At 45.6% G+C, this 23,128-nt stretch overlaps 1 pseudogene; it reads right to left on the bottom strand.

The window, feature by feature from the left end:
- Positions 1-21,581: 21,581 nt before the first annotated feature.
- LOC119451166 (U2 spliceosomal RNA) lies at positions 21,582-21,718 on the bottom strand (annotated as a pseudogene).
- Between the last annotated feature and the right edge of the window lie 1,410 nt (positions 21,719-23,128).

Below are 23,128 nucleotides of genomic sequence, written 5' to 3'. Positions count from 1 at the left end.
AAGATGAAATGCATTTGCTTCGTCTTTTCAGTAGAAAGCGGACAGTCAGCTGTAATAAATCCGTCCTGCTGTCTCTCGTTGAATACCGAAAGCCTCCGCAAGACACACTGGCCCTCAAATTCTGCACTCCCTCTGCGGACGTCGCAAAGCATGCACCAAACAAAGTGACCCTTTTCGGAAGCACGTATAAATTTTTTTAGCTGCACCAAATTTTAAAAACCATATGTGGCAATAACACAGCTCCAACCATTGATCCAAAATACTCGTTGATTCGGCCAGTACTTCTGCGAGAAATTTAAATCCGTAATTGCAGTTGTCATGTTGCTTTTCGGCACCATAGCAACTACATGTTCTTGGCAGGACTGATGCGGCACACAGTTAGGCTAATTAGCTTTATAATTAACTACTTCACGTTACACATTTCAATCTACGAATTGTAGCCAGCTAATTTGCAAGGCATATCAACTTGAAACGATTTCTGAGGATGGCACTGCTTTCGAGATGTGCTCCGTCAAAGTTGCTGTAAGCATGCCGTGTCCTTCCACTTTTTTTTTGAAGGAAACAGCTGTTTTGTACATTGTAGCACTGGAATGCGTTGAAGTAACAAGAACTCCAATGCATTTTGTCGGACATCTTGAAAATTATTATCTCGAAACTGGTCGAGCCCTGAGCCTTCGTTTCAAGTGAATATATGCCTTGCGAACTCCCCGGCTATAATTCATAGATTTAAATATGTGCCGTAAAATAACTAATTCACATAGTTATCGTATTTACGTTCATTATTCAATTAGGTATTTTGATGTCGCGTACCACTAATGGCTGCTTCAACGAGTAATCTAGATCAAGGATCAGAATTGCTCCTAACTACTACGGTCAATTAAAAAAAAGTTTGGTGCAGTTAAAGACACTACCTGATGACGACAGCCCCCCGAAGCTTTTGAACTACCCATGTCACGAATCAACTCATGCAGCAAGTACGCCGTAATGATAGCATCGGCACAGCCACCTTCTCACGCTCCTTTCCTCGCAACTACCCTCAGGTCATTTCAACACCGGTGCTTATTGAAGCGAAACCGTGTCACCACCTGCAGTCTCGCTAGTTTCCCCATGCCCTCTGAGCTTGACAATGCAGTGCGTCGAGCGTTGCGCTGCCTTTACCAATCATGCCGCATCAGTCCTGCCAAGAACACGTAGCTGTTATGGTGCCGACAAGCAACATGACAACCGCGATCCAACATTCGCCGGAAAGTTCTTTGTGAAGAAAGACCATCAAAGCCTGCGACAGTTCTTGAGAGCCAGGATTTCCCCTTCACGAACTGAGCCGGAAACTTTGCTCGCATTTTTCGCCCATAACCGCCACCGTCGTAAACGCCGTCTGAGGCGACGCCAACATTTGCAATCGTTCGCACGCGCACCCTATGCATCATCTGAGAACTCACCTCGGCGAAAATGGGCGCCTGCTGAACGGACCTTCCCTGGTACTATTATCCCTAGTGCGACTTCAGGAGAACCAACGAGAACCATTAAAGCCTCGACAGACACCTCAAACTAGCAGGATACCCAGTACTAAAAGCTTCACAGGCGCATTAAACAACTCGAACAGTGCTTTGCCTACCGTAAGCGCTCCTCCACAGATGGCGTGCCCACCGTCGGCTGCCATATCAATGTTTGCGTCCATTACCACTCCGGTCTCAACAAAAAGGAAGCTGCGAGCGTCAAAAAATGAGCGTCGGAAACCCTAGCCGAAAAACTGAACAGGCATTCCCCAGCCAAATATCTGGTATAGAATTACCCACAGAAAGTTAGCATACGACGCCTTGTTATGTGCACTGGGGTCACAGGGGTCGGAGAAGATAATGTCTTGCCTCAAAAACCCTAGCCGAAAAAATTCAGAGCCCTTCCAGTATACTGTGAAGATGGAAGCCAGCGAAGCTGCGATTATGGTGGGTCTGCTATTGTGAATATTGTTACAGTGAATTTATATATTATCATTATTGACTATATTGAGCGTATTAGGCACGTTCATCAAAGAGCAAGGACACCGGCCTCTTGTTTTTGCCCGGCGCGATGGCCAAGCAGTGCGTTTTCTGCACCAAGTCCGCCCCATCGTCTTAGACTATAGTATGAGCCACAGCGTTCATAGCCGCGGCACACTGCACGGTATCATCAGGATCCTGACGTCACAATCCTGGAAGACGTGGTTAAACGAACGTCCTTCCCATAGCGAGTACAAAGGGCAAGTGCTCATTACAGCGCTAGCGCGATCTCTACGTCACGAGACAAAAGGGCTCAACGATTGGTGGGACTTGCCGCCGCCGAGTATCGCCACACTCGTGAAAGAGGCATCGGCAGTGGCGAGGGCTATAACAATGGGCCATCCTTCATCCATTTTGACACCTGTGCTAAGAGACAACTGGCGGGAAACCACCGTGTACATGGAGCCAAGGCTAATGCTGATGATGATAGTGTTTTTCTACATGCGGACACGATCCTGCGGAACCTAGCACTTAACAGCTTCGCTATAAAACTGACCGAACAGGCATTGCGGAGCCAAATATCTGGTATAGAATTACCGACAGAAAATTAGGTACACGTTAGATTTAGGTATACGTTCCGGAACACCAGGTGGTCCAAACTATTCCGCAGTCCCCCATTATGGCGTGCCTCATAATCAGATAGTGGGACTAGCACGTAAAGCAGCATAATATATTTTTTTTAATTTAGGCACCCAAGCGTTCTTACATCTCGCCCTCATCATGAAAAAATTGGAGGACCCTCAAGGTCCGCCTTTAAGAGTGGAACGCAATAGCGTTATCGGACCTCGCTCGCATCGCACTTTGCTTTGAGTACTCCTCATTGCAACACAGAACGTGGGAAAGCCTGGTTACAAAGACCAAGCTTACACTGACCCCTTAATGTCGGCTTCATTTTTTAAGCAGAAATGCATTGCAGAGAAGACGTTTTTCCAGGGGCAATATAAGTCGTCTTATATTAGAATGTGAAGGCCCTAGCACCGTTTTTTTATTATTGTGGTAATTGTTTGCTATTGCCCTGACGCGCGCGCGTGTCCAAAACGCATTACGCAGGCGAAGTCACAATTTGACCTGCCGAGAATGCGAGCGCCATCTGGATAGCATTTTCGTAAGTAAACTACCCGAGCGCGCCGCTGTTGGTATATGGTACAAATGTTGGAAAAGGCGTTTGTGCTTGAGTTTCATCGTAACAGAATTATGCTTTCTCATTCATTCAAATTCCAATCCGACGCCACCATGTCGGTAGGTTTTGGGTAAGTCGTACTTAACCATTTTTCTGACGAATTTCACTGTGAGAAATTCAATTTTTGTTCACCAAAACTTTTCGCCACGTGGAAGGCCTGCGTGGTCGGAGTGGTTCGGGATGATTTTCTCCTTCGCTAACACCTTGCGCCACGCGGAGGGCCTGCGCGGTCGGGGTGGTTAGGGATGATTGTCTCCGCCACGCACGCCGACGCCGGATTTTCTGCGACACGGGGCCCTTGACGCTGTCGCGTTAAAACGACCACCGTGTCCGGTTATCGAACCGCGAACGTGCACTTAGCAGCAGAACGCCATAACCACTGATCCACCGTAGAAGATTGATACAACGGGTTAACCATCATCATCGTGCACTCGCACAGAAGGGCGGTGAGGGAATTTTATGTCAACATTCCTGCTCTTTTTACTTGGGCTGTCCATATTAAATAGGTTTAGAGTAGCGTTTGCAACCTAAGGCAAACGCATTACGTACCTAAATAAGTAGCGTGGTTTGCACAGCGCATGCTCCGTACCTTGTTTGTTTTCTGCGATCTACGTAAGTGGGGACGGTATCTTAAGGCCAAACACCATGTAAGTGACTTTGTGCGCGAAAGCGACGAGCGACTGCTTCGAGCGACGAAACGGGCCTTCCCGCGAACAGATCGGTCGTTTTAGGCGCTCGATCGCTGGCTTCTGGATACCTAGAATTCGTCGATCGTAGCCCGCGAGTGCTATGAGCGACTGGAAAATAGCGCGAAGCCGGAACAGGGTGCACATTAGTCAAGTACTACCGGTTTTAGCACGGAACTACTGCAGCGTCGTCGATAAAGCACACTTGTGCGCCTGAGTTCCTTATCAGCTACCAGCAAGAAGCGATATGCTCGGCCGCAGCGGGTGTCGCTACTCGCGTGCTTTTCAGTTACTTAAAGCTCGAGCGCAGAGCAATAAAGGGTTCAGTATTCTTGTCGCTACTGTGTTGCGTCACTTCAACTACCAAGCAACGAATTTTGATACGTGCAAGGATAAACAAGCCTCCTGCAAGACATTCAGAAATATATTATGCTGCTCTATACAGCAAAACAAGTCAACTTACATTTTTAGCGCATGCGTCCCGCCAATTTCGGCGCGTATTTGCACCCCTCATACTGGCAACCCCGCGAAGACGTCGCTCAACGTCATCGCTCGCGTGGGATTCGAGTATAGGCGACGAGTGGACGCGACAGCCATACATGTCCATCGCGTCGCTTGTCGCCGCCCCGCCCAAGATCGCTTGCGTGGGGTTCATACTTTACCGTACGCTGTTTGGCGAGCTTAATGTACATATAGGTAATGTTTACGTACGCTTAGAATCAGCGTTGTCAAACATGGCGGCACCTATGGCTACCGCTTTTGCGTGAATTCTCGTGATGGCTACGCTCTCGCTATTGTTGATCGCCAGTAACTGTTGAAATTAGCTTTTTATTCCTCTGAACTCACCTGAAACGTTGGTTATGAGCACGTAGCGCGTCGAATTTTAGACATCATTCGATGATTCCGATGTCCGTTGGCCTAGCGAGACGTGTCGCCACCAAAACAACAAAATGATTGCCGCTCTCTTGGTCTTCTTAAACGTAACCTCAAACATGCCTCTATCCAGGTAAAAAAGCTTGCTTATGCTACTCTAGTACGTCCTAAAATTTAATATGCTGCAGTGATTTGGGACCCTGATCCAGCCTACGTTATCACTAACATCGAATCCTTGCAGAGCGGTGCTGTTCGTTTCATTTTTTCAGACTACTCATCCTATACAAGCGTCTCAGAACTAAAAAGAAAAAAAAACGTGCCAAACTGGAAGGCCTATCATATCACCGTAAACTTGCTCGTTTAACACTTTTCTATAAGCTTTATCACCATCCATCCCATCACAACGATTTATTTCAGTCACCCCATGCCATCTTTCCACATGATCATTCTTTCGAAGTTTAACGCGCAAAGTGTCATTTATCCTCTCATGCCAACTCATTCATTCTTCGCACGATCAGTCAGTGGAACAATTTGCCATCACACATCGCCACAGAAACTAACATGAAAAAAAAAATGATTCCAAGATTTACTTCGCTGTGATGGAAATGTGTAATAATATTTTCTGGATTATTCTTTTTTTCATCCTTACCTTTCGTATTATGCTTTATGTTTTAATTGCTGCTTGTTATTATTGCTCTATGTATTGTTGTTGTTGTTAATATTCCTAATATGTAGAGCGTTTATAATGACTGTATCCCCCCCCCCCCCCTTGTAATGCCCTCCCCGTGAGGACCTTTAGGGGTCACATGAATAAATAAATAAATAAATAAATAAATAAATAAATAAATAATAAATAAATAAATAAATAAATAAATAAATAATGGACTAGCTGCCTTGGCTTAGGTATATTTGGCACGAGGCACCAAATGGCGCCCTGTCTTTTAACGTCTGCGTCACATTTGTGTTCCCCGGTACGCTAAACTAAAAACTTTGAAGGGACACGCACAATAACGTCATGCAAAGGTGCTTGCGTTAAGCGTACGCAAGGCGTCAAACGCTATTCTAAAACTATCTATATCACGCTGCAGGATAGAGAAGTAACCTAATAGAAAAGCAACACTCCTCACGTGTGCTCCACTTGCTTTTCAAGAGGCTCCGACAACCGCTGCCGACATTAACAACCTACACATCGAAGTACGTAAATATAAGCCGAGCTAGACCACGCTGGTGAGAACACAGGTGCTGCAGAAGTCTGTCGAGGAAGATAAGTCATGCTTGCCTAACAAGTCCTAGAATACGCATGTTGACTTCCCCTGACAAGTAAATTCTCTCTATATCGGCCTTCGGCGTAGCGCTAAACCCGGCCAACTTCATCTTTTTGTAACGTTCCAGCCCTTGCAGCCTACTTGTGGCCACGTAGCCTGTGCCTGGGGTTGTTTACGACACCGAGATGCTGTACTTGTTCAGTGTTCGGTTCGATGGCCCGCAACGTCAAAAGGAAGAAAACTGTTCCAACGTGCTTGTCTGTTGCGGAACCTTTTGAAAACGCCCCGCAGCTGGGGTTTCAGGGGTGTGCGCGTGACGTTAGTTTAATATCGTGTCCCGGGAGTTGTGTACCCTTTTTACTGCCTACCTTGCCTTTGGCTACGTCATTTACTTTATCTCTATCGAGATTCGCGAGCGTCCACAGATAGCGGTAAACTTAGTGAACCTTTTTTTTTTATGTGTAACGTGAGATGCTGGGCAAAGCGGTCGCTTAAAATTAGTTTTTCCTCTTTTTTTTTTCCCCCGCTATAGTCTAAAAGCTCTTCACTCAGCGAGAACCTTCCTAGTGTGTAAGACGGCTTGGCTTTGTTCTGTAATGAGCGCTTTCATCATCTCAAGCCATAAGTGATGGGCATGCAACGGGCTGTCAGGTTATACAGTGGAGCTTACGTAAATGTCTTACAAGAAATTCAACACATCATTCCGGAACAATGCCTCCCGGTTAGTGGACTAAGTTTTGTGGTCACTTACTTCATCAGCGCAGCGTAATGAGCATTACACAAAACCAATATAGATTGCAAGGCCCTCGCCTCCCTGAATAAAGTATATATTTTTACGCTTGTTCTAAATTAAATTTGCGACACGCGTAACAATTTACGAACACCTTATTTTTTGTTTGCTGTGGGCATCTGTTTTTAGCTTTGACTATAAGTTAGACTCCACAAGTTACCGTCGTGTGCTCGACTTCATGAAAGTCCTCTTTCCAGAATCCTTAGTGGTATACAGGAGACCATTAGTCATCATAATTAATGATAAATGAGATGGAATGTGGGCGATCTTTCACTCTAGATGGTCAAAATTTCGATTATGTAACTTACTGGCCCAGTAAAGACAACGTGCCGGTATTATACGATTAACAATACCATGTGAATACCAGTGATTAATAAATTACATTTTTATATGCTATTCTATCTAATTAGTCATTTTCTCATTTAGTGCTTTTTGACCAGCAATTATGCTGCAACGTTTTAGATGGCACCGTCGCTTTTGCTGCATTTTTCACACCTTAGGTTTCTCCATTGGGGGCTCGTAGAGTTTCTATGACTGGTGATGCCTTCAATTTGCTTTGTAAAAGAATGATGTGCCTTTTATTGGGATCTCATATGCAGAATCCACTTTGACGATCTAAGTTAAATTTGAATTTCGAGTGTGCTGCAGAGACTTCCACAATTTTCTCCAGCGAAATTTTTTTTCATGTGTTCCTAAAGATTCCTTCGAGATGCTTTCAGGTCTGTGACTTTTGCGTAGCATGTCACAAGGTGGCTTTAGCTACATTGGAAAGCTTGTGGCATTTTGGACTTATATCGAAGGCGCCCCCCCCCCCCCCCCCACACACACACACACACACGCCCACACACACATACACACCCGCAGATTCATAGAGCTCATGAAGTACACCTGAGTGTGTATTGTAACCACTGTCCTTAGGTCACCGTCTTTTCTCATTCGACGGAATTCGTGCGCACTCATCTGACCTAATAAAATATCCAGATGGCCAGAGCCAATGCAAGTGTTTACAGTCTTTATATAACAGAAGTTACGTGAATCCAGCTGCAGGTTATTAATTTTCTTATTGCTGGCTTTTATTCGGAAAAGAGCACGTTTTATTTCACGGATGCTGCAGGATGTGGGAGCATGCAATGAACGCGCAATATTACGTTGTTAAAAGAAAGACTATAGAAACCACACAGCTCACATTTTCGCACTTTAATTATTATTATGATGTAGAGAGAACTTGCATATGTTAACTTACCAAAGGTACACGGATCGGGCAGAAATACCTATATTGAGTGCATCTTTTATCGTGCACAATGCTAGCCTCATCAAGCTATGCCAGATCGCTTTCTTATTCTAGTTAATTTCGTCCAGTCTCTCCTAATGTACGCCTCCTGAGAAATATCCGAGCCCAATGATTAAGCGAGCGTAATTGCGAAGTCTCAAAAGTTTGCCTCAATACGCCGCTGTAGGCGGAAAACATCTAAAAATGGCCTTTCAGATGAAATCGATGAATCGGCCAGCCCTCAGTTTTTTTAGGTGGCGTGCTATTGACAGGTCATTATATTAAACGTTTCGGTGAAGATAACAACCTGGGAGCCTGCCTATGTCACGCTTCAAATGAGCGGGAGCAAGCGGCGCATTCCTGCAATATCTATAAAATAATATTCTTCGATGGTGTTTCAAACAAGCCCCATACTATTACGCGAAGTAAAGAATACGATGTTGGCATCGGGAAAGTCATTCTGTCAAAAACATACCGAGAGACGTGGAAACTTTGTCATGGACTTCGGCTAGGTATGGCTTTTATCAACAACTTCCTACATGAAATAGAGCGTGCTGAATCATCATATTTTGTTTGTCGTGAACGACATGAGGACCTATCACGTGTGCTATTAACTTGCCCGCTTTTCGACCAGTAGAAGCGAGAATTGTACGGGAAGTTTCGAAGTACAGGGATTCACGTGGTCTACTCGGGGACTATATTTCTGCAGTGTCCTTCTCCAGATATTGCAAATAAGACAGTATGTGCTGAGCGCAATTTCTTGTTTCGTGCAACGTTGCTTCAAAGTACTGATAGCATATGAGCATTTAAACCTTTATGTGTAGTCATGTTTTCAAACTAACCCTTAAATATCGCATCACGTCATGCATCACTTGGTTATCTTATTGTTCTTTAGTGTTAATAATTTTTTCGTGTAATTTCCATCACTCACGTAGCATCTTCGTCAATATACATATGGATAAAATGCAGTAGCAGTAAGCAATTCCTTCTAAATAAACCACTTCTTACCGTAATTAAAACTATATAGGTATACCTAAATATCCCAAAGGCGGAAAAATAATTATCGGACGAAATATTACATATTGCTTAGGTTTAAACCGACGCAGATTCTTTGTTACTGACGCTTTTTTTCTCGATCTTTTCGGTTAACTCTTTCATTTCTGCGTATAAGACGCTCTCCAGATTACATCAAAAGTCATTCGACATAGTGTCTCAATCAGTCTCTCACAAGTTCTTCGAACTTTGCATGTTTCCACGCCACCATACATATTGCATGGTTAATGAACCAGGTCGCACCAACCTGTGGTGTGTATGATTTATTACACTGCGAAATTGTCCACTATACAACTTCGTTCACTCGGCGTGTGCAACATGCTCAGTTCTCCATTGGTGAAATATTGAAGGCCCAAGCTTCGTGAAGGATCACTGTCACGAACCGTACGACGCACAGTGGTTCCGCTGCTTGATAGGACTGGCCGAATTCGCAAAGCGTTTTGTTTGGAAAAGCTCTTCGCAATTTGCTAGCATCTGCTGCAATGTGCCGTCAAGGCGCAAGTACTATTTTTTTGTTAATACAGACCATGGTTCAAAAGTAGGGTTACAAATAGGTCGTTCAAAATTTATGTATGCATATTCGCTCTTTGTGTCAGAAAAGTAGACATTCTTTGCTTTAAGCAGAAAGAGTTTTTATGACGAAGCTTATGGGTTTGAGGCCCGCGACAAAACTATCGATTCTCCTGAATTACATGAACAATAAGGGCGCTTCAAAGATACCTTGTGTTCAGAATCCCGAAATAAAAAAAAAGAGATCTTAGGCTACAATTCTTCGTAAGTGAAAATTCCTGATCTCATAGCAATCGGCAGGCCGCTGGCAAATAATGCGTAGGCATGAAAAGCTATATGTGAATTCGGCCCCAGGTATTCGGGCGAGTTCATTAGCGAAGAGAAATCCGTTCGGATCATTATCTTTGTATCGGCTTCCGAGAACAAGACAAATGAAAACATGATAAGAATAGAATGTTACTGCGTTAGAGAGTATATAGCCCGAGACTACAAAACATATGCAGAACCAACGCACATGTGAAGCCTACGAGTAAGGGAATCGAAGCTAAAGTACAGCGAATAATTAGATCCTTTACAAATAACGGCGATGCGTACACTTGTGTTTACTTCGTCACAAGAATGTCAAAAGAATGAAGCCCGATCTATGATAGTTGCCGATATGTCTGGTATACGCGCACAGAGAAGTAGGGCACATATCTAGACACATGTAGCGATTGTGTACTTCCTGCGTCACAAGTGGCACGTACTCATTCTGGTGGATTGGCCAAGAATGGACGCAGACGCAGTGGCTCATAGTGAATGTCTAAATTGAAGAAAATCAAGTAAATCACAGAAGACGTTGAGTATATTGCGTGAGCTTGGTGTGCTGTAAGGATATCTAGAAGCCGACATTATGTCCTCAAGTTATGTGTAGGAATTCGCTCTTTTTTTTTTTTGGTTACGAAGTACAGGGGTGCGCTTTCTGGCATTACTGTGTCGGTCAGCATACAAGCTTTATAACATAAGCCCGTTCACTGGTGCTTGCATTTGGCGCACTCATAACCTTCGTACATGTACTGTAAAATATATCTGCCGAGATACCGACCAACCCAGCAGCAGACAGCAGCCACACCAAACCCGGGAGTGCAAGCACAGAAATCTTCGCTTTAAAAACAAAATTGCATGAGGTCCCTCGACAGCTTTGTACTACCCTGCGTCTTCTCTGCACCTAAATAAAGTTCTGTCACTCACTCACTTTATAGTGTATGAAAAAAAATCCCTTTGCTAACACCTCCTCCACGTTGTGGATTTTCGCAGAATTAATTTTCGAATTGAATAGCGTCTGGGCATATGTCGTTGCGGCGTGTGTGCTTCCTCGTGCTACAGGCATCCACCGAGGTGTTATTACATGCTGTTGCTGTGACAAACTCTAGTGTGTTTCACGCCAACATTCCCCGTCTTGATTGTGTACTTTAATTTGTTCAGGTTGGTCTTCTTGGGCATTTTCACTATTTCTATGAATAGTGGGCGTCAGAAGAACCCGACAAAACTGGATATATTTTGTATCCTCTTTGAATTCCCTGACCTACGACACTGACTCTTCCTTATACCGTCAAATACGATGTATTCCCCGGTTGGTTGAATAGTCCATTTTGCTTAATATGGTGTCGTATGTAGTATATATCGTTTGCGCAGTTTTAAGTGCCTAGTTTTAGGGTGTAGAATGTGGTGTGATAAAAAAAAAATTCGCAGTGTCACCCGAAAGGCGAAGCATCAATTGCGATAGCAAATTTACTAGTAGAGAGCTATACGGAGTAAGGATAGTAGTTTTATCGGCTGCATAAACTTGGACCCATTCGCTTACTAACTGAATTAACAAGCATGGTGTCAGCGCGCACAAGCAAACATGAATAGATCACACTCGATGAACGCACAAAACACTGGCGTGAGGACCGCCATTTTGACAGCGCCATTGTGCAATGACCCCACACTGGCGCTGTCAAAACACTGGCGTGAGCAAGTGCGCCAGCAGCAGCGAGCGAAGGTTCGTGTGGTCTATCACTTCAACCGAAACTGAGCGGCGAAAGCACAGCGCATAAAAAGGTAGGATACGTATTGCAGATAGCTTTCAAGATACGGTGCGCGCGACCGCCCGCCGCCGCGAAAAGTACAAGTACGCATTTGCTCGTAGAGCAGAAGTCGTACCGCTCCCTCCCGCGCTGCCTTCCCGCTTTCCTCCTTTCGCCTGCGAAATTGCAGTTGCCCTTGCACCCGGTCGCAAGGTACACATTTGGTGCAGCAGCTAAACGTCACTTCCTCTCCCTTACCCCCCCCCCCCCCCCGGCCTTTCGAACGACGGAAGAAGTCGCGTTTGCTCTACGCCGTGCGTTAGCTCTCCGTGAAAGCACGCATCCATCGCGCGCTGTCACTCATACATACAGCATACGGCGCGCGGCGACTGTTTTATCGCCATTGGACTTTATACGGAACATCACGGCGACGACGACTGCCACGGCGAAGGCAGAAATGCGCTTGGAGTGTCCAATAATAAGGAAATTTGCAGGTGTAAATGGTGTTTAAAGACAGGGGTAATGGGAGATCGCTTAAAGGAGCCTTTGTCCGGCAGTACACATAAATAGACGGATGATGACGACTTTCAGGGGTCGCATTGTCGTTCGCGTTAATGGATTCCAAACTTCAGCAGTCGAACGTTTCCATGGAGTTTTAAACCGTAACGTATGTTTAAGCTTGCTTTGGGTATGCATTTCACCCCAATAAAATGTTTTCCTTAGTATCGTCAACACACTATGCTGCATGCTATCTTTGTTTTCTACTGGTTGCTGGGCTTGTACTTGTAGTGTAAATACAAGAACATGGGTTGTTGTAGGTACATTGCATTACAATAAATAAAGATATTCTTGAGCGAATCTGACGACAACAATCATATTTATTGTTGTGGTTTAATACTACCAAAACAACCCAATGTAAGAATAGTACAAAAAAAGACACCGTCGTTTACTTGGCCGTTAGTCATTTACTCACATAATTTTTTTTTATTCAGAAGTAAAGCAAACTAGCTCTGCGCGTTTATTTTTACATACCTGCTACCTCTGATATGATAGCGCACAACGCTGAAAAATCAGGAAGCTTACCGTAAGCGGGGCGGAATCCGAGAAAGCGTTTCAAAATTGCTTTCCGGGAGATGCAAACGACCTGTATCCTCACCGTCAGTCCTCATAGAGCTACAGAAGGCTCTTCTTTTTGCATTATCCGTATATATTTTCTTTCTTTGCTTTTTTCAGCAGCAGTTAAAACTCGAGTCACTGTTACCCTCCTTCGTGGCCCTTGACCGTGCGTCATTTGGAGCCACGGGCCCTTTTTCATGGAGAGAAAGCGGCTTGCTTCTTTTCAACGACCACTCTCTTTTTACCCTCTCGTTCGCACTCGCGGGTATTTGCGACGGCGCACATACTTTAGGGCTGTGGCCTTACTTTTATGAGCTTCGCAGTTTACGCACGCTGTTGCCCGTCGCTCTATGTGGCGTGTCGCGATCTGCGCACGCACCATACTCGCTCCGAGAACGGAACATTAAGTGTCCCCTGTCCAGAGGCGCGTACTTCAAGCAAGTACGAAAAAGCGCAAACTCAATCTAGCGCAACATTTCCATTTTTTTTTCTTTTTCCATTCCGCACCATAAACCTAAGGAAGCAGGCATTCTGGAAGACCTTGCAAGGATGTCAAACAGTAGACATAATTTTTTTTTCTTTCGCACGTAAAAGTGGAAACGTCGCCCTCTATGTTGTTTTACGGCTTCGCGAACAACGTGCTTAGAGTGAGTTACACCGCAGTGTTCTTTGTAGTGCCGCCGCTCAGCGTGTGAGGCAGTGAATGTAGGTAGGTGAGTTTGGTGGCAAGAAGCAGTGTACAGCTGTTGTTATGTCGAAACATCATAGCGGCTGCAGTTGACAACTGCGTCCTCTTGACGGTTGTTTGTCCTCTTGGATGACAGTTTTGACGTTGAGCTCGCCTAGTTTAACGCAATACCGGTGACTCTTCCTACAGTCTCAGAGACAAGCTTTAGGGACATGAAAATAAGTTAGTCAAGCTTTTTTTTATACTATTCTTGTAGTTGGAAACACATGGCCTTTTTTTCTTGCGCGCGGCGCTAAACAGCAATTAGTGCTCAGTGAAAGGTTAGTGGTAGAACGCTCTTTTCCGAGATCGATTGCTGTCACACGTCAACCTCACTAAAGCTTCAATGTTCCAAGGCGTACGCCCGATTGTTTCCAAACAACTAAAGACGAGCGAAAGGAGAGCAAAGTTTTTCTTTTTTAGTTATTGGATCTTAAATGTATAGCTGCTAAGGAAATTAAGTACAAAGAAACCGGTTTCGCTAAGCATGCGTGGCAAAAAAAAAAAAGCAGAATCTTATAAAAATGCTGGCGTCCGTGTACCCAGACAAAAGAAGAAAAAAAAATAAGAGAGAGAGAGAAACAGAGAAAGTAAAGATAAGAAAGGCAGTGCGGTCAACCAGAGAAATACAAAATGCTCACGAATGAGAGAGTGGACACTACGGGCACGCGGGAGAACGCACAGGAAGGCTGAAACGCAGAGCTTGCTGAAAAACGTAGGCAGGATGGTAATCAGCGTATAACGTGCAGAGTAATTTATACACGGGGGATGGTGGGCGAATTTGTTAGGTCACATTGACTCTTCACTACACCTATACCGGCTTACAAGTCAACCACTTTGAAAACTGTTTTTCGTAGAGAGAAAGAATACGGAGAAAGATAGGTAGGGAGGTTAACCAGGATAGCATTCGACTCGCTTCATATGGTCAAAGCTGAGCGGTGAATAGAAAGAAGATAAAGAGACCGAGAAGAATTATTAAAAACACGCGCGCAGAAGAACAATATTAAGTGGTCAATGGAGACCAAAGTAGCCTGCTGATTGAAAACACAAAAATTCTTGTGCTCCGATCATCGGCGAGGTGTGTATTTTAGGAATTTTTCAGTGCACAAAAGCCGAAATTCCAATTGTGCCAACGCATAGGAGAGCAATTGCCTCTGGTCGTCAAATAAAGCATAGACACACAACAGGTGGTCTATGCACTTGTCAGTCATTGCGATGCGGCCAGGGGAAAACTTATGCAGCTGTGAGGAAAAATAAACTCGCATGCGTCCGTAACAGAGCACCTCCTGTTAAACTGAAAGTACAAGCACACGCGGTGTCCATGATCCCGTATACTCACTGAAACATGGCTCTACTGAGTTCGAGGGTTGCCGTGAACTCGACGTGACGGACAAGACGAGCACAAGCACAGCGTTGAAGAACACTACGTATAGTTCTGAGTGACTGTCTCTACTGTGCTGAAAAGTTCAGTACTTTCCGAAGTGGCCGAGTTTTGTAGAGATGTTAGAGAAACAGGTGAACCGACGGACACAAAATTAGACAGATCTCGTGCACATGTGGGAAATGGTGCTAAGCGAGGGTTTGTTTGATGTTTGTGCCAATATTAGAGCAAAGGTTATGCAACCGTATAGGGAATGGTGCAAATATGAGTGCAAATGGATGCAAATACAGTACACATTTTATTCAAACCTAAGGCTAATAAACCAGATACAATTCAATGTTTATGCTGCCATCAAGAAGAGGAGTGCCAACAGCAGCAGCATCGCCGACGCCGTACAAAAGAGACTGACGCCGAAGTTAGGAGACAGCGTGCTGCTAGAAGCTACCGCTTTAATACCCGCTTTCAGCAAACCTCGCTTTAATGCAAATGCAACGAAATTACGCAACTATTACGTGTCTGTGCACATCGTTGAGTGTCGGAGGATGGCGGTAGCACAGAAGGCGCTCCTAATGATACGTCACACCCACCAATATTGTATGCCACGCTGTTCACCGTCACCATGAGGGATAAATAAGCACGTATAAATGCAACGCTGAACCGCACGCGACGCAACAATGTTGTTTCCCAACGGGAGAGCCCGGGTTGGAAATGAAGTCACCACCTGTGAAGTCATGCGAGAAATGCAGTCGAACTAGCAAGATCGTAACGTGCCTCAGTAACCATTCTGGTTATTGAAAGCCCCCGAGCTTGGGCCTTGAATGGTGCTCGTTAGAGGAAAGCACGTACAGTCGAACGCCTCTACAACCAATGCCTCTACAACGAAATGGCCTGTATTAGGAAGGAATAATTTTGTTGCGGTTCTATTGTGAGCTGTGGGGTGCGCGACCTCTACAACGAAGTGAGTTTCATATTGAATGATTTCGCAGACCCAAGCACTTCATTATAAAGCAATGGCGATGAAGAATGAGATTACAGAAAAGAACTCCGACCATTCACAAGGAGCGTCTATGCAAGCAAGAACTGGAGGTTTGGCCTACAGTTGCTAACATGGCAAGATGGTTGTTTCTGTCGCTTCCTCCGCCTTTGTCTTTCGTTCACGCTGTACATTAGTTACTGCAAGCAAGAAGCCTCGTGAAGTCCGCTCTTATCACTCAGTTCGTACGCTCATAGCCTACGTAGTGTCAGACTGCTATCTATACATGGCTTGCACTGACGTCACTTCCGCCAATGCTGGGTTAGGTTTCCGCCATACCGCAGCACCCGGAGCACCACCATATGGCACCACGCTGTTAGTCGTATGCGAATGGCACTGTTTTGCAATGGCTATTTGCGCAGCTGTTGGGTGTTGGAACCGCAGTAAAAGCAGCTCGAGGAAGGAGTCGGCAAACACGAACCTTTTTCGGCTTCCGAAGGTTGTGGAATGGAAAGCCGAACGAACGAAAGCACTTAGCTCGAAGCGGCGCAGCCTGTGGCTTGCGCGTATCAAGCGTGCTGATCTCAAGGGCGATCTCCCAAACATTCGAGTGTGCGGCGCCCACGTCGTAACAGCTAAGCCTGCGCAATATTACATAATGCGCACTTAACGCTGCACTAGAATCACATTTGTTTGCATTTGTAGGAAGACCGTCCAAGCTCTGTGAAGAAACGAACCCGGACTGGGCGCCAACGCTTTTGCTAGGCTACAAAGCAAATAATGAAGGCACTGCGCGCTACGGGCGTGCTGCAAGGCGATGGTTTAAACGAACGACTCCCGAGGTCGACGCGGTGACCGCTGCACCGGCAAGAGCTTTTGGAGTCGGCGCAACGCCACCCGAAAACCGCTACGACGACGGTGACGACGACCGCACATACACAGACAGCCCGTTGAAAACTGTTGAAATCAAAACATACATGTAAACAATGCAGAAATATCGATCCAAATAAAGCATGGAAAGTACTCACATCATTCTCCCAGCCACAAAACACTCGCGCAAGCTACATATCCTGTTTGAAAATTTTCAGACCCTAGCACATAAACTCCGCTTTTGCGTGATTGTTAAATGGACAGTATCAGTTCGTCTCTTCTCTGCACCAAGCTCCAATCTTGCGTGTCTCCTGCACGCACCACTGACTAACCAGGGAATGCCTCTGAACGTTATAAACAAAATTCGGCATGGAAAACGGGGGCTGCAGCCTACATCTCCTAGTAAGAGCACCTTTTCTGCTTGCAGCCTCTTCGCCGACAGTGTTTTCACCCAACCGCTTGTGAAGTAGTTGTGGGATTCAAGCGATTTATAAGCCTTCATTTCCTCCAGTGTCGTGAAGCTTGAAGAGAAAACTAGGCAGTTTACAATGCATCCGTGCGAGACCTCGGGGAAAGCGCTACCGTCCATCGTCGTATCCGCACTCAGTCGCAACGTGTACGGGTCCACATCGTCGCACAGTTTCACTTTTTCTTGATATCGTGCACGTGCCGAACCGATCAGTCCTGCGTAAAATGTCTCGTTAAACGCAGGCCTACTGTAAACGGGTGGCATTTCTCGCGAGGAGCGGTGAAATCCGCTTAGAAAACACAGTGAGACCGCATAAGCGCACGCGATCAGATGCGAAGGCGGCGCGCGCGGTGCTCCGGCATGGCGCGGACGCAGCGGCGCGGGCGGACGTGACGTCACGTGCAAGCCATGTATAGCTAGTTGGAGAAACAATACTTGAACCTCACTGAGGGGGCGCAAACAGGCATTCCTGAATTTCATGTCAAAGCATCAATAAATCCCGCGTAAAGTGCCACGTTCACAAAGGCTTACCTCTTGAAGTACTTCCTGGGGCCTTTATTTTACTTTCATTTTCAGTGCACTTGTCCTGCTTATTTACAGGAGCGGGAGCAGACGCTGAAGGCTGTAGAGCCTGACAAACGCCTCTGCTCGTAACGCAGTTCGAAACGCAGACCGACGAGTAGAAGTGTGCAATAATCGCATGGTGATGAAAAACCAGAAAGCAAGTACGCTGAAAAAAAAAAAGTCACAGGCCTGCGCGGCACACGCAGCACACTCACAGCGTAAGCTGGTTGAGCGGCGCAAGAGTAGCTCCAATTTCGGTACCACGCACAACAAGGTCTTCGCGGCAAAGTGTCTTCGCCTCGATTTTGACGAGAACGATCTGAAATGTCCGGCCGGCGACGACGGCGAGCTGCGGCTTCTAATACTCTCTGCACAGCAGCCTGCTGAGCCCGATGATGCCTGGTTGTAGCCGCGCACGTAGCTCTTCGATTCGCTTCTTCAGCAGCTGTTCGTACATTGCGAGGAGACGCCATAACATGTACCGAAGAGGTACCTAGAATACGTGGCGCACATCTAACATCGGGATAGCGTTGATAGCGCTCCTCGTCTGAATCGCATCTCGTCGCACGCCGCGGTTGCAGACACGTTAACTAGATGGCGCCACCATAGTGGCGGAGGCTCGGGTCGTCTGCGCCTGCGCGCCTGCCTAAGGCGCGTTTCTGACGCTGGTAGCAAGCGCTTGCGGGGCTAAGTGTTAAAGTATCCGACTCCCACGCAGCGGGCGTGGGTTCGATCCCGCCGGAGAGCGGGTGCTTTTTTCGCGTTTCCGGCGATAGCGGTTACGGGGTGGCGACGGCATCATCGTGACCAGAAACGGCTATTGGAATGAACCCATAACAGCTTACGCTGTAAAAAAAAAAAAAAAACAGTTTACTTTACCATTGTACAACACTATGGAAACTATACACAATATCATATACAGGGTGTCCCAACTATTTGGACCAAGATTTAAAAAAGGAGCAATTTCGTTACTCCAAGAAAACCTAGTGCATATTGTTTCCAGTGCAGTGGAGTAGCCGCCAGTAATTTTTCGTTACTGAGATTTATTTGAGTAATTGTAAATAATTATCTAAGTGTTGCCTTAATTATCAAAGTTTCAGTGAGAAAATTGTAGAGCAACATGAAAAACTCCCGCCGAGGAACATTTGCCATAATGTCTTCCCAATTTTCACCAAATTTTATCTTGATGGAGTTTGTAGTTCTCCCTGGGCCGTGGCCTAAATTCCATCGGCGTTTTTCGCGCTTGCCGCCTTTTACTATGGCCCTCAGTAAATACGCCTGACTACATTGGACCGTGTACGCACGTATTATGTCAGAAAATTGTGTAATTTTCACCCGGAGTTGGTACAAACGTTTTGTTATAGCTATCTATTTCATAAGTTCTGGCTGATATATTTCACATTTACTGCACCACCAACGTACCACCGCGCCGTTATAACTGTACGCTCGTTGCACAATTTCCCTTCGCGGAGATACGGGATCAAGAAAGAATGAATAGTCCTTCCAGATAATGACGGCATGCACGTACCACAGGCAGCACATCGCCGGATACCGTATTTCCAGGTACACTCTTGCGAAAGCGCTATTAGCGGTACGTGAAAATGGTCGCTGTGATAGAACGTGAGCCTTGTCTATATACACGCAAAAATAGGTGATTATTCATACGCGCCTTTGCCAACAGTCGCCGGTTGCGTTATACCTCTACCGTTCATTATAGTATAGAGCGGCGCGGCAGGAAAGTCATTTCGGTGATTGATTGGTTGCTGCGTTTGCATGCACCCAAATGAGTTTCGTTCTCGGTGCTGCAACTTCGGCAATGGACGAGTATTAACCAGCGCAGTGTGTTCGGGATATTCAAGGAAACGAAGCGTGTTTGCGCACCGTGTGACACTGCTTCGAATTGGTTCCGCAGACAATGGGGCATTTGCTGTTTTTTAAGTTATGTGGAAGGGTGAATTCCCCAGGTGCACATGACAAATGTTTATTTAAACTGATGCTGAAAACAGTCCAGTTCTTCTTACGCATAATATTGAGCCAGCATTTGCGTCAGTGCTTGGTATTATGGACGAGATTGCATTTTACTACGAAGCTGTTAGCCTCGATTTGGTAGGGATGTTTCGTGGCATGCTCACCCCGAAAAATGGCAGCTGGAAAAGTTGTGTTTGAGTTGCCGCGCAACCAAATTATCTTTTCTCGTATATACAAATTACAATCCAATGCTATAATTTCTGTAGGTTGTGTGCAAGTCGTAGTTTACAAATTTTCGGACGCATTTTATTTTGAGAAATTCAATTACTTCAATAACGCACTTGCGCTAGGCGGAGGGCCTACAAGAATGAGGATATACGCTGTGCTAACGGTAACGCCGCATAGCGGCCGCTGCTACTGAGACAGACCTCAAACGGCAGCTGGAAAAGAGCTTTCTTTTTCAGTTTCCGTCTAACAGGTTTATGTTTTCTCGATACCTTCGAATAACAATCCTTAGCTATCATGTCTGCAGCTTGTGGGTAAGGCGTACTTCACGCATTTTCTGGCATAATTTACTTTTAAACATAAATTTAGGTCAATGGGGCTGGGCAAGTAAGTGTCTGACCAACCACGAGGCGGCGTAGCGATGTCCGCTTCCACTTGACCTCAAAGGTAGACAGCATATCATAGATCCACCGAGTTGCGTACACGAGTTTCGTTTCCATAAAGACGTTGATGCGGCGCCAGTCACGCCGGCCTACTGGTTATACGCCCACCACACCGCGCTCTTGAACGCGCCGCCTCACTTTTGCGGTAAGATGTTTCCTTTTGTCTGCTAAAATAACGTTGCTGTTTCTTGCTTTAAGAACATTGTTAGCAATTCGCTTGTTATTCAGGACGACCGTATTTTGCACGTGTAGCATAGAGTATAAGCCGTGCCGCCCGTTTTTGCACCCGCCTCTTTCGGAAGAGCGTGTGCTTACTTCCAACGTGTAATTTTCCAAAAGTCCCTAGCAACACCTTCCGTTCAAAGCACAGAATTTGTTATATGTGGCTCACCGGTATCATCACAGAAACGTTTTATTTGGCTTGGCTGGAGCAGTGTAATGCGCATTCGGGATCGTTTTGTCAAGGCTGTTTACCTCACTATAGTATATATGCATGATGCATGCGCCTGGACCAGTTCGCAAGTGTCAGTTTTACTTGACGCGTTTCTTGTCATGCTTAAACATTCTTTGGTTTGTGTCTGTGTCTTTATCAACTATGTTTGTTATCCAGTATTTTTTCTGTGCAATTACCAATGTAAACAATAATTAAAAAAAACTATTTGTAAGGAACCTCTGCTTCCGATTGTGTGCAACTGAGAAAAGCGGCTCAAATATGGCCAAAAATTGCCATGGAAACAGCTTCGATTGCAATATTTTTGCAATCTGCATGAGCTAATTCAGTCTAGCTTAGGTTCTTTGAGAAGCTTGGCGGTATCTGCAGTAAAAAGGTTGCGATTCGGGAGTTTATTACGTCTGGATGTACGGCATGCATAAAACTGTAATATTAAAGCTCTACCCCTCCACTATAGACGACGTTGTTGAACATTTTAATAGCCAAAGGTTGACTAGAAGCGAAAGCATTGCTATAAAAACCAAAACCGAAAATTAGCTATGCCATGCGTCGAAAATTTCGGAAAACAAAATTAGTGGTATGACCAGCCGCTCATGGCGCTCGCGGCAGTGCAGTAGGTCGGCCGCAGGGCCCTACGACAGTGTCCGCTATATACCTATATGTTTCTCTACGGCGTTCACAGAAATGCGTATGCCGATCCCGGAGATAGTACAATACCGGGCCGACCCTTGGTGGAGGTGAAGCAGGCTTCAAGCACTCCGCCAACTTTCAAAAATAAGTATATATATATATATATATATATATATATATATATATATATAGTGTCTCTCTTGCAGCGCCAGTCTGATGTGGTTCTATTGCGACCTAAGATACTCTACTTATTTAGACTACTACATATATATATATATATATATATATATATATATATATATATATATATATATATATATAGTGCACTTAGTGTTTATTTCGCTCAAATCCTGTTTGACGTATATTAAGAGGGGGAAAGAGTGTGGCGACGGCACCTGTGCACGTGACCTGCGTTTCTGTGGATATGACGTCACGCGTTTCGGAGGTGCCGGCGCGGCTGCAGCAGCGGTTGCGGCAGCTGTATGGGAGGTGCCGCGACCACGGTGGCACTTGTTTCGGAGTAGTGTGGTGCCATATGAAAAAAATGTTAGATTTCATAATGTATGCAGCCTAAATAGCTTCGCTGGTAATCCGTCCCTATATGAATTTTGCGGCCTGACAAATTTTTTTTATTGTTTCATCGACAACATACAAACTTGCCTAGACATGGGTCGGATAATCGCAGCTATATAATAGCTGGGACTCCTATCAAAGCAACAACGCAGTTTTGGTCAGTGTGTAATTTTACCTAGACATGGAAGCATCATTATAGCGTGACCCCTTCAAGTATTTCATCTTACACAAACTAAAGCATGACTTCGGTATTGGAGAAGACAGGCAAGTAGTCTGCCCTGGCTTTTTGTAGCTTTCCCGTGTAGGCACGTGGTGAAGCTTTTGTGCGTGGCGAGTCCCTGTTAGGCCTATGTAAGTGGTGTAAGTTTTATAGGTGGTACAGGCGCAGCATACTGGGCACAATGAAGTTCATTATACACGCTGTTGTCTGTAAAGGTATCATCTGTAACCACGAGCATAGCGCGTAATACGGGGACACAAAGACAAGGACACGCATGGCTATATATATGTGTCTTTCTTCGTTTCTGTGTTCCCGTACTGCGCACTGAGCTCGCTTTGCCACGAATTACAAACTCGCCCAAACCGCTACTCTTGTTACCACGTGTAAAACAGTCTAATGAGCAAATGTCAGTCGTAAACACGACTCGCAATTCTTACGTAACGTTATGCTTTGTAATGCTTTGTAACTTGGTTACATAATGGTTTGTGTAGAGCACTGCACGGGCCGATTTTTTCAGCCCAGGCGCGGCCCGGGCCCGCCCGAGCCCGACCAAAAGTTTCATGGTGAGACCCGGGCACGGCCCGGACTTGGAAATAATCTACATTACCCGCCCGGCACGACCCGCCACCCCTTTACCTTAGGCCCGAGCCCGGCCCAAGCCCGGCTCGAAACCGGCCCGAGCCCGGCCCGAGACCGAAAAATACACGTTTTTCGGAGTCGATACGCGCGAGGATAACTCGCGGCACGTTACATGCGCACCACCAGAAAGTCGGAGCCCGGGCCGGACCGGCGTCAAAAAAACCGAAC

This window comes from Dermacentor silvarum, chromosome 4 (assembly GCF_013339745.2).
Source record: "Dermacentor silvarum isolate Dsil-2018 chromosome 4, BIME_Dsil_1.4, whole genome shotgun sequence".
Taxonomy (NCBI): Eukaryota; Metazoa; Arthropoda; class Arachnida; order Ixodida; family Ixodidae; genus Dermacentor; species Dermacentor silvarum.
The sequence above is the reverse complement of the archived record's forward strand: the minus strand, read 5'-3'. Positions and strand labels throughout refer to the sequence as shown.